Source organism: Giraffa tippelskirchi, chromosome 10 (genome assembly GCF_054371585.1).
Source record: "Giraffa tippelskirchi isolate mGirTip1 chromosome 10, T2T-mGirTip1v1.2.pri, whole genome shotgun sequence".
NCBI lineage: Eukaryota > Metazoa > Chordata > Mammalia > Artiodactyla > Giraffidae > Giraffa > Giraffa tippelskirchi.
In genome coordinates, this window is record NC_137284.1 from 109,846,992 (window position 1) to 109,861,079 (window position 14,088).

The 14,088-nt window shown below is 41.8% G+C and overlaps 1 protein-coding gene across 9 annotated transcripts in view; it reads left to right on the plus strand.

Annotated features, from left to right (window-relative positions):
• Positions 1-14,088, plus strand: part of PDE1C (phosphodiesterase 1C) — a 594,246-nt gene that overhangs the window by 346,929 nt on the left and 233,229 nt on the right. The gene's annotated exons all lie outside the window — the stretch shown is intronic.

Here is a 14,088-nt window from a genome sequence, read left to right on the forward strand (position 1 = left end):
ATTCAGTGCTAGAGAGACCAATGTTCCTATAAACTGATAATGCTCCTTTCTATTAGAAGAAGAACTAAAGAGCCTCTTGATGAAAGTGAAAGAGGAGAATGAAAAAGTTGGCTTAAAGCTCAACATTCAGAAAACTAAGATCATGGCATCTCATCCCATCACTTCATGGGAAATAGATGGGGAAACAGTGCAAACAGTGTCAGACTTTATTTTTTGGGGCTCCAAAATCACTGCTGATGGTGACTGCAGCCATGAAATTAAAAGACGCCTTACTCCTTGGAAGGAAGGTTATGACCAACCCTGATAGCATATTTAAAAGCAGAGACATTACTTTGCCAACAAAGGTCTGTCTAGTCAAGGCTATGGTTTTTCCAGTGGTCATGTATGGATGTGAGAGTTGTATGGTGAAGAAAGCTGAGCGCCAAAGAATTGATGCTTTTGAACTGTGGTGTTGGAGAAGACTCTTGAGAGTCCCTTGGACTGCAAGGAGATCAAACCAGTCCATGCTGATTGGAGATGGAGATCAGTCCTGGGTGTTCTTTGGAAGGACTGATGTTGAAGCTGAAACTCCAATGCTCTCGCCACCTGATGCGAAGAGTTGACTCATTGGAAAAGACGCTGATGCTGGGAAGGACTGGGGGCAAGAGGAGAAGGGGACGACAGAGGATGAGATGGTTGGATGGCATCACTGACTCTATGGACATGGGTTTGGGTAAACTCCGAGAGTTGGTGATGGACAGGGAGGCCTGGCGTGCTGCGGTTCATGGGGTCACAAAGAGTCGGACACGACTGAGCGACAGAACTGAACTGAACTGAACTGATTAGATTGTGAGGGTTATTTCACTTCTCATAGTTTCTTTTTGTTTGACTGGAGAGGCAAATTGAGTGCTCAGTTGTAACAATTCTCATCTCTGATTTCTGGTACCACTCCCTTTCCATCTAGAATTTTCTATTGATCTTTTCCTCTTATTTTAACTGCCTCTTAAGCTTCCAAATTATTTCTTAAAATATAGACTATAAAATCATCATGCTGTGCTGTGCTGTGCTTAGTCGTTCAGTCATGTCCGACTCTGTGACCCCACGGACTGTAGCCTGCCAGGCTTCTCTGTCCATGGGATTCTCCAAGCAAGAATACTAGAGTGGGTTGCCATGCCTTCCTGCAGGAGATCTTCTCAACCCGGGAATCAAACCCAGGTCTCCCACATTGTGGGCGGATTCTTTACTGTCTGAGCCACCAGGGAAGCCCTAAAATCATCATAGTATTTTTCAAATGTTTAAATAGCTTTACCCATCTTGGACATTAGCTTAAAAACGTGCAACAAATAGAGAGATAGGGGATCCATTTATGCAGTAGCTATGTATCTTGTCCTTTCATGCATACACGTGTGCATAAGCATATCCATGTGCACTCACACAATATTGGTAGGGCATGCCCTTTGAGTCTCCTGACCATGACTTGCATCCGTCTGTCTTGTGTAACATTAGTCTCACTGACTCTATTCTCTGATCACCTGATCTGACCAACCACACAATGAAACTAAAGGTCATCCACCCTGAGGACACTCCTCTCACTCCTCCTTATTAATGCTGTTTTAAAAGAGGCAGTTTCTGAGTATTTCAAGACTTCACAGTAGCTCTATGACCTTGAAATTTAGTTTTGGACATTATCTTGGATGATCTTTATTAAGTCTTTTGGGCTATCAATGACTATGCCATCCTGGGGACGGGGGCTGCAGTGGGGTTTGGGCAGGCAGGAAGCTCTTTTCCTCCCTGCAGGGACAAAGGCAGGGACAAGTCCATGCAGTAATCATGGTTCTTCATTGTGTGTTCCTTGCACCTCTGCCGTGAGGCAGACATTTTAGTTACCAGCTTCTCTCTCCGACTTGCATTTCATAACCAATCAGTTGCACAGAAGAGTGTATGTGTGTGTGTGTGTGTGTGTGTGGCCTGAAGCATAAAGAAGCAGATGGTTCTGAAGGCTGGCACAGAGTGGGAGCTTCCTGCTGAACAGATCTCTCTCTGGAGGTAATGCTGGCTGCCCAATAAACCTATGTTTTCTGGCACCTATACCCATTGCCAAGGGTCTTTCCTCTGAATAGGCAACCTGCATCTCAAGTAGACAGAGGGAACCTGGGCCAACCAGAAGTTATGAACAAACACAAGGTGTTTGTGAGGCCTGGAAGCTGGTGACAATTCAGAATTGATGCTTTTTGTTTGTTTGTTTTGGTCCTCAAATTTCATGCTTTTTGCTAGGAAACCAGTTGGCCTCTCAGCTATAAGCAGCACTCCCTCTCTATAGATACAACTCTCTGAGGTTCTTTGGGGAATTTGAGAGTTGAGTGAAAAATATATTCTTGCTCACAAAAAGCTTGTGAGCCAATCAATTTTTCCAATGCCAAAATCTCAGGGAGTGAGGGAGAAAATATCCTTTGGTGCAAAATTTGGAATGTAAGATGATAAATCTGTTATAATTTTAAAATTGGTTTACTATTGAATAGACTTACGTACAGTGTTGGAAAAATGGGAGAATGGTGGAGAAATGTTCTCTACTATATAGTAATAGAACTGGGCCTCTGGCCATTGAGGGTGTAGTGGAGAAGGAGCTGCTGCAGATGGGTGTGTAACTTTGTATTTTGGGTCCTCAAAAATTGCAGAATGGACTGTTGATAGCTTAAGGTGAACGGTGTCGAATTCGTGATCTCTGAAGAAGAAGATTTAGCTTTGGGGCCAGGGACCAGGCTTGATCACTCAAGGGCTTTTGTGTAGCAGAGTTTTATTAAAGTGTAAAAAGGGTCAGAGAAAGCTTCTGACAGACATCAGAAGGAGGACAGAGAGTGCCATCCTAGCTAGTCTTATAAGGCCTTATATACTTTTACCATACCCACTCCCACAACATACATCTTAAATTAACAAGATTAAAACTAAAAATAGAAAGGTCTTACCAGACCCACTCCCCCAATATGCATTTTAAGATAACAAGATTAGTCAGAAGGTTCTTGTTAAGGAGAAGCGTGTCCTTGAGCAAGATACATTGTTATTATTGACTAAAACAAAGCAATGTAGAAAAAAACCTTTGTCCTTTTCTCCTCCTTGAGAACCCCAGGTCCCTTTCTCCTCCTCAAGGGCCCTGGACTCCTTATCAACCTACCTAAGAATTAACTCTTTCACCATCTTGTCCATTAAATATTTTACAAGATAGACCTCCAACCAAGAGTGGCCTTGCTGGCTCTCTTCCTTCCCCTTATCTTACTATAATGTTAGGAAAACCTTGTGCAGTAATTACAGGCATTTACAGGGGGCACTCAAGGAGAAGAAAAAGCATCTTTTTTTGAATAAGGAAAAATACCAAAATAGCATCGTGAAACAAGTAAAGATCATATGGGATTGTTTGGGCTTCTCTCCAAGATGGTCTTATTTAGGATACAGGATGGAAAACATTTCTAGAAAGCATTATCATGGTCCAGTCAGTCCTGACAATGTGGCTTTTTGTTCCATTGGTGAAGACCATATCATTACATGCTAGCTCTTGCTATGTCTCCGGTAGGATCAGAAATTTTGCTGTAATCATTGGTAAACAAGCATTTGCTAACACCTCTGCTGCTGTTGTGTTACAAACCAGTTAAGAATGATGGCTGAATGAATTCTGACAAGGATCAGTTACTCTTCCCAGATTTGCATAAAGCTAGGAGTTTTGGGTTGAATTCACTTACTTTGTAGATGTTCTTTGACCTTCTGAGGATCCTGAAGTTCCCTAACGCCCAGCTGTTGGACCTGTGAAACTAAATGGCTAAAGGAGAGGGGGGAAAATGGTCATTATGTTCCCTCCAATTGTAAGAACTCACCTTTTTTTTGTTGTTGTTAATAGTCTGCTATAGTTCAAAGAATGACATACATTTCATAATCTCATTTGAATTTGGCTGCTTTGGGGTAGACAGGGAGGATTTTCCAGTTTGCCCTTATTAGATGAGAAAGCCGAGTGAGAGGTCAGGAGGTTGTCTAGCTCATAGATATCAAACCTGCTGTAAATCAGTTTTTTATTCCAAGTTCAGTGCTATTTCCATTAAGCACATTAACTCTCAAATCTAGTAAGGCTTTCTATTCTGAAATGCTTTGATTTTTGAATATGTTAAAAATATTTATTCTTTTGATGACAAAGGAAATTTAGATAATTACATATCTAGATGAGAAAACTAAATCATGAAGAAATTTGGGGGCTTACTCCAGGCTGTATAATAAAATTAGAGGTGGAGCATCAGAGAATTTGGCTTTTTCTACCACTTTGCAACTGTTGGTTGTCTTTGTGTGTGACTCCTCCCGACTTGAAGCACTTGCTGCTACTTGAGGTACTGAAGAAATGCAGGAAAACGGGACTTGGGTGTCTGACACCAAACAGTAGTTTCAGCAACATCATGGAATTTCTACTTTCTAGTTTCTCCTTCTTGGAGGTTTGTGATTTATTCTATCTTTTGTGCTTGCTAAGTCGCTTCAGTTGTGTCTGACTCTTTGCGACCCTGTTGACTGCTAGCCCACTAGGCTCCTCTGTCCATGGGATTCTCCAGGCAAGATTACTGGAATGGGTTGCTATACCCTCCTCTAGGGGATCTTCCCAACCCAGGGATTGAACCTGTGTCTCTTATGTCTTCTACATTGGCAGGTGGGTTCTTTATCAGTAGTGCCACCTGGGAAGCTCAAGTATTAGCCTGGAAAACAGCAATTATTTACTGGGTTAAAGATTCATATTGAGTGATAAGAAGTGATCATGTTATACTACAGACAGAAGGTAAGGTCATAGCTGTTGTCTCAGATATAGCTGAGGCATATTCACAATATTGTTACATAGTATCTCAGTGTGATACCACTTAAATATTAACCAATATGTATTGGCAAGTATTAGAAGACACCGAAAGCATCATCACTGGAGAAGAGTGATGAAAAGAAAAGCCACTATAAGAAATGTCCCCAAAGCTGTGGGTGTAAGCTAATCAGAGTTGAATTATAGACAGTACACTCCGTAGGTAATGGTTGTATGGTGTGAGGATTAGAGATCAAAATTTATTTGCCTTGTGTATATAAAGCCACTGTAGAATGGAAAACAATAAAACTTAAGCTGCTTGTAATTGATGTTTATACAGTGCCTTTCTCTCAGGATCCTGACAAGAGCTAGCAAGCTATCATTATCTGTCATCTTTGTGTGGCAGTGAACGATAAGAGTTCAGAATGTTTGCTTAAAAAAATCAAGTTTATTAATATTGGTGCCATAATATTTATTTATAATAAATAACATAAAAACTATGTTATTTACACAGCTATAATGTAACCCTTATTCTGCTGCTGCTCAAACCATTGAGACTAAACTTCTCCAATGACTGTGAGCCTGGCTGCAGACATCCCTGAGTTTAGGTGCTGGCCTTCCTCCTTGGGTGTTCGCTTCTCTCTGCATCCCTCCTCAGACCTCCCCAGCCTGTGATGCAGAATGAATCACATTAAGGGAATTCAAATTTTCCTGGCTGGTATTGCCAGTGAGGAGGCGTTACCACCTCCCTGCCTTCCAGCAAAGTCTTCCCCAGTTGCTTGGGAGTTCCCAGGGGTGTCTCAGGTGTGATCATGACACAGTCATTTCATGGTTTCCCTCTGTGAACCCTCTCTTCCCTGATGTCCAAGTTGCTTGGAAACAGTGGGTCCTAGTGCCTCATTCATCCTTGTCTCTGTGGCTGGTGTCCCCTGTAGGAAAATGGCTTTGCCTGGACCGATGGAGATTTCTGCTCCTCCTAAAGGTGACAACTGTGTGATAATCCTAATGCTGTGTGGTCCCTGGGGTGTCACTGAGCTGAAGTCACATGTGTTCCATTCACAATAAGAAGGGTTTCTCTTCTCCGTTTTCTCACTCTCTTGATATCCTTGTGAAGATACTCCTCCAGCCTCTCTCCATGTTCCTCCTCTCAACTGGATTCCGGTCTATGGTTGAGGACCCCACTGGGAGATGGATACTCATTATGGTTTGTTCTCTTTATACTCACCCCTGACTCCAGAGCCTTGTTCAGGCTATACAGGTACACTTAGGGAAATAGATATCGCCAGGCTGCCTCCCTGCCCCCTTTCCAGACTAACCCAGAGATCTGGAACCAAATAGTAACCCTGTGCATATTACCAGTCATAAAAGTGATGGCTTTGTGACTGTTAGAAGAAATACTGATTCATACCACAGAGGCCCAGGTGCAGAATTGTGAGCAAGAGTTTATAGGTTGTTTCAGTGGAAAAGCTGTTCAGTAGATTGTTATAGTTGGTGGCGGGTTGGGGGGAACAACAACAAAACAACTCAGTAGTTACTGAGTTCTTACTAGTCATTGGACCATATACTTAGTATTTGCTCATTTTAGACACACAGGTACATATGCACGTAATACATACACACAAACACATATATACATGCCTTTCACTTTTTTTTTTTAACAATACTACAATGGAGGTCATTTTCTCCATAGGCTGGGGGAGGTGACAGGTTCAGAGGCAGAGGGAGAGGAGGAAGGGAGCCAGTGTGTACTGAGCACCTGCTCTGTGCCAGGCTTTGAGGAGGTGTGTTACATGTGTTACCTTATGCAGCCCTTACAGCCATTCCGATTTTGCAGGTACAGATATAAAGACACGGAGAACATAGTTTGTCAATGGCTGCAAAGTTAGTAACTGATGAATCTGAGATTCTGACCCTGGTCAGAATCAAGACAAGAACCCTGGAGACTTTTTTTTTTTAACTCTGTACCCACTACCCATTTCCAGTTTTGCCTCTAAGACCTTAACCTTACTTACTTCATCAGATTCAGGGCTCAAGGCCTCTAATTTTGACCATTGCCCCTGCAGTATTTTCTCCTTGAAGATGTTTTGTTTGGTGACCAGATGCTATAGTGTAATAGATTTTTTTAAAAAACAAAAATTTGAGTATATCTGTCAAAATGTTTTCACATCAGTTCACTTCTAGTAACATTTTCCCACTTATCACCTGCTGTCATTCCCATTCCCAGTTCTATGAGTCCTGCAGTTCTGTGGTTTGAATGGTCTCTCTCTTCTCCTTTCCCACCATTCACCATTTGTCCTTTTTCTCTACTTTAACAGGCCAGAGCTCATATTCTTCACAGCTGTAACTATCATTTCATGTTATAAAAGTTACCATAAATTAAAGAATTTCTCTCACTTCTCCCAAAATCTGTATGAATAAAGAATGCTTCTAAGCACAGACACACAAAATTGAAGTATAGTTGATTTATAATATTATATTATTTTCTGGTGTACAGCATAGTAATTCAGTGTTTTTGCAGATTAGTATAATAAACTTTTGAGGGTTTTCCTGGGAACCTAAATACTATTAAATATCATCTCTATAAGAAAATGCATGTCACATTCCAATTAAATGACTTACAAGTAAATTTTAAGTAGGTAATACATGTTTAAATATATATAAATAATAAACCGAAAAATTTTAGTTGGATATACATAACATTAATAGAGTTAAATTTATTAAAAAATAGACCTGTCTTTCTCAGTATCCATCACCATCTTTCTTGGTGTAAGGACTCTAGGAACTGGTAGCCTTACTTACTATTTGGAGGCAGCTTGGGGTTGCTGGTGAAAATCGTGTAGGAGGCTCCCTAATATGAGAAGAAAATTCTTGTGGTTTAAGCATGAAATAAATATCGTAGTAAGATCACAATGATGTATTGAACTTTTAAGTATAATTTTCATTTGAATTAATTTTTCTCCTACATCTTGCTGCTCTAAGTGGATCTTCAGCAGAGAAATAACTTAATTTTGAAGCTGAATTAAATTCAGTAGTCAGACTCAGCAAAGCAGAAAATTTCTCTTTTCACATATAGAATTCAAGTAAAGTTGTGCTGATTTCGTTTAACGAAAGCATCCTTCTGCTACCGCCACTGTGACTGACACTGTTTCCATGATTCCCCAAATCAACTGGATGTTGACAGTGTTTTTCTGTCTAACTCTGGCTTAGAATTAGGGACTTGGTTTAGTTGCTCCTTCTGGGCCTCTTCCCCCAAGCCGACTGGAAGACATCTTCCTGTGTGCTCCCTCGGGACCTTTCACTGACACCCATCGTCTTCCCAGACCACACACACTGTAGAACTCTTGATGTTCCTCTGTGTCCCTGCCAGATTTCAGGCTCCGTGTGGGAGGAGCTGCTTCAGACCCACCCCTTTCCTATGCCACTTTCTACTCTTTGATCTTCTGCTAATGCCTCCAATAGAAACTCAGCAGGGATTGGAGGGCCAGAGTGATGCACAAGCCATGGAACTCACCCATGTTGGAGGCATGTAGAGAAGGTCCATCCCTCTCTTCTTAATTAGCAGAGAATTGACTAGCACAGTTCAGTTCAGTTCAGTTCAGTCGCTCAGTGGTGTCCGACTCTTTGCGACCCCATGAATCACAGCACGCCAGGCCTCCCTGTCCATCACCAGCTCCCGGAGTTTACCCAAACTCATGTCCATTGAGTCGGTGATGCCATTCAACCATCTCATCCTCTGTCGTCCCCTTCTCCTCCTGCCCCCAATCCTTCCCAGCATTAAGGTCTTTTCCAATGAGTCAGCTCTTCGCATGAGGTGGCCAAAGTATTGGAGTTTCAGCTTCAACATCACTCCTTCCAATGAACACCCAGGACTGATCTCCTTTAGGATGAACTGGTTGGATCTCCTTGCAGTCCAAGGGACTCTCAAGAGTCTTCTCCAACACCACAGTTCAAAAGCATCAATTCTTCAGCTCTCAGCTTTCTTCACAGTCCAACTCTCACATCTATACATGACCACTGGAAAAACCATAGCCTTGACTAGATGGACCTTTGTGGGCAAAGTAATGTCTCTGCTTTTTAATATGCTATCTAGGTTGGACATAATTTTCCTTCCAAGGAGTAAGCGTCTTTTAATTTCATGGCTGCAGTCACCATCAGCAGTGATTTTGGAGCCCAAAAAAATAAAGTCAGCCACTGTTTCCCCATCTATTTGCCATGAAGTGATGGGATCAGATGCCATGATCTCAGATTTCTGAATGTTGAGCTTTAAGCCAACTTTTTCACTCTCTCACTTTCATCAAGAGGCTTTTTAGTTCCTCTTCACTTTCTGCCATAAGGGTGGTGCATCTGCATATCTGAGGTTACTGATATTTCTCCTGGCAATCTCGATTCCAGCTTGTGCTTCCTCCAGCCCAGCGTTTCTCCTGATGTGCTCTGCATATAAGTTAAATAAGCAGGGTGACAGTATACAGCCTTGACATACTCCTTTACCTGTTTGGAACCAGTCTGTTTTTCCATGTCCAGTTCTAACTCTTGCTTCCTGACCAGCAAACAGGTTTCTCAAGAGGCAGGTCAGGTGGTCTGGTATTCCCATCTCTTTCAGAATTTTCCACAGTTTGTTGTGATCCACACAGTCAAAGGCTTTGGCATAGTCAATAAAGCAGAAATAGATGTTTTTCTGGAACTCTCTTGCTTTTTTGATGATCCAGTGGATGTTAGCAATTTGATCTCTGGTTCCTCTGCTTTTTCTAAAACCAGCTTGAAAATCTGGAAGTTCATGGTTCACATATTGCGGAAGCCTGGTTTGGAGAATTTTGAGCAGTATTTTACTAGCATGTGATATGAGTGCAATTGTGTGGTAGTTTGAACATTCTTTGGCATTGCCTTTCTTAGGGATTGGAATGAAAACTGACCTTTTCCAATCTTGTGGCCACTGCTCAGTTTTCCAAATTTGCTGGCATATTGAGTGCAGCACTTTCACAGCATCATCTTTCAGGATTTGATATAGCTCTACTGGAGTTGCATCACCTCCACTAGCTTTGTTCGTAGTGATGCTTCCTAAGGCCCACTTGACTTCACATTCCAGGATGTCTGGCTCTAGCACCGATATATGTATTCTCTATTCACTCTAGCTTTATACGGAGAGTTCATTTTAGAACTGTTCACATTGGAGTACTCAGAAGAATAGTTCTGTATTGGATATCATTCAGAGAGATTTTATTACTGAAGCTACCAGTAAAATAACCTCTTTTAAGTCTACTTTATATGCTAATGAAGTTATAACATGGTTCTCCAGGGAAGAGAAATTGTTATGATGCCTCAAAAAGTTAGTTTTATTAGGGAAGGGGATATTTTATTATCCAAGACCTTGCCCCTCATTTCATCCTGGGACTTTGCAGAGATGGTACTGAGAGAACAAAGCCCTCCAAGGGGATTGTTGTTGTTGTTGAGTCCCTCAGTTGTGTCCAACTCTTTGCGACCCCAGTGGACTGCAGCACACCAGGCTTCCCTGTCCATCTCCATCTCCCAGAACTTGCTCAAACTCATGTCCATTGAGTCAGTGATGCCATCCAACCATCTAATCCTGTATCATCCCCTTCTCCTCCTGCCTTCAATCTTTCCCAGCATCAGGGTCTTTTCTAAGGAGCCGGTTCTTCGCATCAGGTGGCCAAAGTGTTGGAGCTTCAGCGTCAGCATTAGTGCTTCTAATGAATATTCAGAATTGATTTCCTTTAGGAAGGAGACTATGGCAGGAGACTTTTCTTGATTTCAAAGGCCATTCTTCTGTTCCTTTAGGCTAGGGTGTGGTTTTTTCTTTAGGCAATGTAAGAAGTTCCAGATCTTGTAGTATCTAGTATCTTCCTGTTCCTGAGAAGGGATTGAAGAAGGATTTAATTTAGAGACATTCTGGAGGAGTGAGGTGGATACTTGGTGAGCTCAGCTGGGTGGGGGCCCACGCTGTCCTTCCTGGTTCCTCAGCGCCTCTGGACATAAATGCTCTGAGTCACTTATCCCATTTGCATCCTTGTTCACTTTTCTTCCCTGGTGGCTCAGATGGTAAAGCGTCTGCCTGCAATGCGGGAGACCTGGATTCGATCCCTGGGTTGGGAAGATCCCCTGGAGAAGGAAATGGTAACCCACTCCAGTACTCTTGCCTGGAAAATTCCATGGACGGAGGAGCCTGGTAGGCTACAGTCCATGAGGTCGCAAAGAGTCAGACATGACTGAGCGACTTCACTTTCATTTTCTATCACTTTTCTTAATCTTCTGGAGAATCCTTAGGGTATTCAGAGCTAGTTGTTCCTGTAACAGGGATTTCCTGATAAAGAGTTTAAAGATCCCTTAAAAAAAAAAAAGTCCACTAAATAAATACATGAATGAATAAATAAATAAAGGAAATATCCAGTAGCTTAATACTCCATTCAAGAATGTTTCTACTTAGCTGTTTAAGGATCAGATTCAATGAAATTTAAATCTTCTGACTCTTACATTCCTTTGATTTAATTAGTGTTGAGATTAAATTGCATAAGTTTGGATTTTGTCTTGGAACAGATGCATTTCCCCTTTCTCCTTTCCTTCCTTCCTTCCTTGTTCCCTCCTTCCTTCCTCCCTCCCTCCTCTCTTCCTTCTTTCCTTTCCTTTTTCTTTTGGAAAATTTAAGCTCAATAAGTTTTGCAATAGTTAATCTTTATCAACCTTTTATCCCCTTAGTTCCAGCTGCTGCAACAAATTGCCAGAAACGTGATGGTTTCCAGCAATAGGAATTTGTCCTCTCGGGGTTTTGTTGGCTGGAGGTCCAGAATCAGGTGTTGGTGGGCCATGTTCCCCCTGATGACTCTAGGGAAGAGTCTTTGCTTTAACTCTTCTAGTTTCTGGTGGCTCCACACATTCCTTAGTTTGGGGGCTGCACGTCTCCAATCTCTGTCTCAGTCCTCAGTCTGTATCCTATAATCTTCTTATAAGAACACCAGCTATTGTCCATGGGATTTTTTTGAGGTAAGAATACTAGAGTGGGTTGCCATTTCCTCCTCCAGGAGATCTTCCTAATCCATGGATCGAACTCATGTCTCCTAGTTATAGGCAGATTATTTACACACTGAGCCATCGGGGAAGTCCATAACTGTTTCCAGATAAGATCACTGTAATGGGTTGGGTAATGTCCTCCCAAAATTCAAATCCACCTGGAACCTCAGGATGTGCCTTTATTTGGAAATAGAATCTTTGCAAATGTTTAATTAACTAAATTAACATGAGGTCATAAATCTGAGGGCTTCTTACGTGGTACTAGTGGTAAAGAACCTGCCTACCAATACAGGTAGATGTAAGAGATGCAGATTTGATCCCTGGATTTGGAAGATCCCCTGGAGAAGGACATGGCATAAATCCAATGGCTGGTATCTTTATAAGAAGAGCAGAGCACCCAGAGAGAAGAGGGCATGTGAAGTAGGAGGAAAAGATTGGAATAACATAGCCACAAGCCAAGGAACATGAAGGACTGTTAGGGACCACTAGAAGCTAGGAAGAGAAAAAGAAGGATTCTTCACAAGAGAGCAGAGAGAGCGTGGCCCTGCCGGCACTTTGAGTTTGGAATTCTGTCATTCAGAATTGTGAGAGAATAAATTTCTGTTGTTTTTAACCACCAAGTTTATGGTCATTTGTTATGTGTCCCTAGGTAACTGACAGTCACATGAATTTGCAGGACACCATTCAATCCACTGTATCTCCTTCCCCCACTCTTCTTCATGTCCACTTTTCAAACATTTACTGAATACCTACTGTTGCCAGGCACTGTGCCAAGTTACATCCCCCATTCCCCAAACAAAGGAAACACAGGCCCTGCCTTCAAGGAGCTCCCAATCTAGTGAGGAGGAGAAAGACATCTGAAGGAAACTATTATGATGTGGCTGCACCAAGTGCTATGATCCGGTTAAAGGCAGAGCATACAATGCAGAATGGTAGAATGCAGGAATGCCGTTACATTAGGAGTGTGTGTGTGTGTGTGTGTGTGTGTGCATGCCCACTGCACATGTGCATTAGGGAAGACTTATTGGAAGATGTGACAGTGTAACAACATCTAAATTGAAATCAGAAGAATGAACCCTCATTTCAGGAAGCCAGGGCAGTGTGTTTATGATAAGGGTCAGAGAGAGCCACTGGTAGAAGACTTTGTGTCTGGGCTTGGCTGGGGTCACACTCTGCTTATGCCAAGTTGAAGGTCTTGTGTAGGTGCCCTGATTCCAAAGCTGGCCTGCTGGTGAAGGGAGAGACCCCCGTGCAGCTGGGGCAGGGGCAGGGCAGAGTCTGACCAGTCTTAGCTGAGGAGGGAAACAGTGTCCTAGGACATCTTGAGTTACAGTGAAGAAAGGGAGCTGCTCCATAGCAACACTTACATTAGTGATTAATTCACCCAGCTTAACAAACACTTTCATATAAATGAACTTCTTATTTGGACCGTAGCACTCCTCACTGTGAGGGGAGTTGGCCAGTTTTGTTCTGCTTGTTTCACAAATAAGGCAGTAAAGGAAGGCACCTTGAATTCAGTTTATTTAATTTTATTTTGCTTTGTTTTGTAAATTGAAGTTCAAAACTGTTCTCTCTTGGAGATAAGAATTCTTAAGGTTTCCAAGAAACCATTTCTTTGAGTTCAATTGTACATTTGATTTATCTGATTATATAAACAGGCCTAATATTAAAGATGTGACGCAAGACCATTTAGTGCTTTGGTGGCACAAAGGAGAATCATGGGAAACTCATCCCTTCCCTTCCCTGTGAAGATGTAGTGTTTTATTTCATGACTGTTACAGTACCGACCAACTAGTCTACTTTCAGCCCTTGTCTCTTCCTCAGAAGAGAAATTACACAACTCATGGGCTGATGGTTCTCAACAGCAGTCTCTCAGTGCTTTTCCTTAAGGGTTGATTTTTGATCTTCATTTCCCTACATTTCTCCTCTAGTATTTTGAAGTAAGGATCATCTTTCAGAGAAGCTGAAGAATGAACTTGGACTGAGAAGTTTAAAGTCCAGATGCTCTGAAAGATGATGTCTTGTTAACTTCCTGGATTTCCTGTCTCATTTACTGGAATTTCTGAAAGAGAGAAAAGTAAATCAATTTGTTGATTTACTGGAATTTCTGAAAGAGAGAAAAAGAGTTTATATTCTTCATGACAACATCCGTTTATGTCAACATTTAATTCAGCACTCGGTGTTTTTATAAACTAAGGTCATACAGAATCCACAAACTGATTTAAGAATCATTTTTCAAAAAAAAATTCAGAATCAATTTTTAAAAGATCATTGTA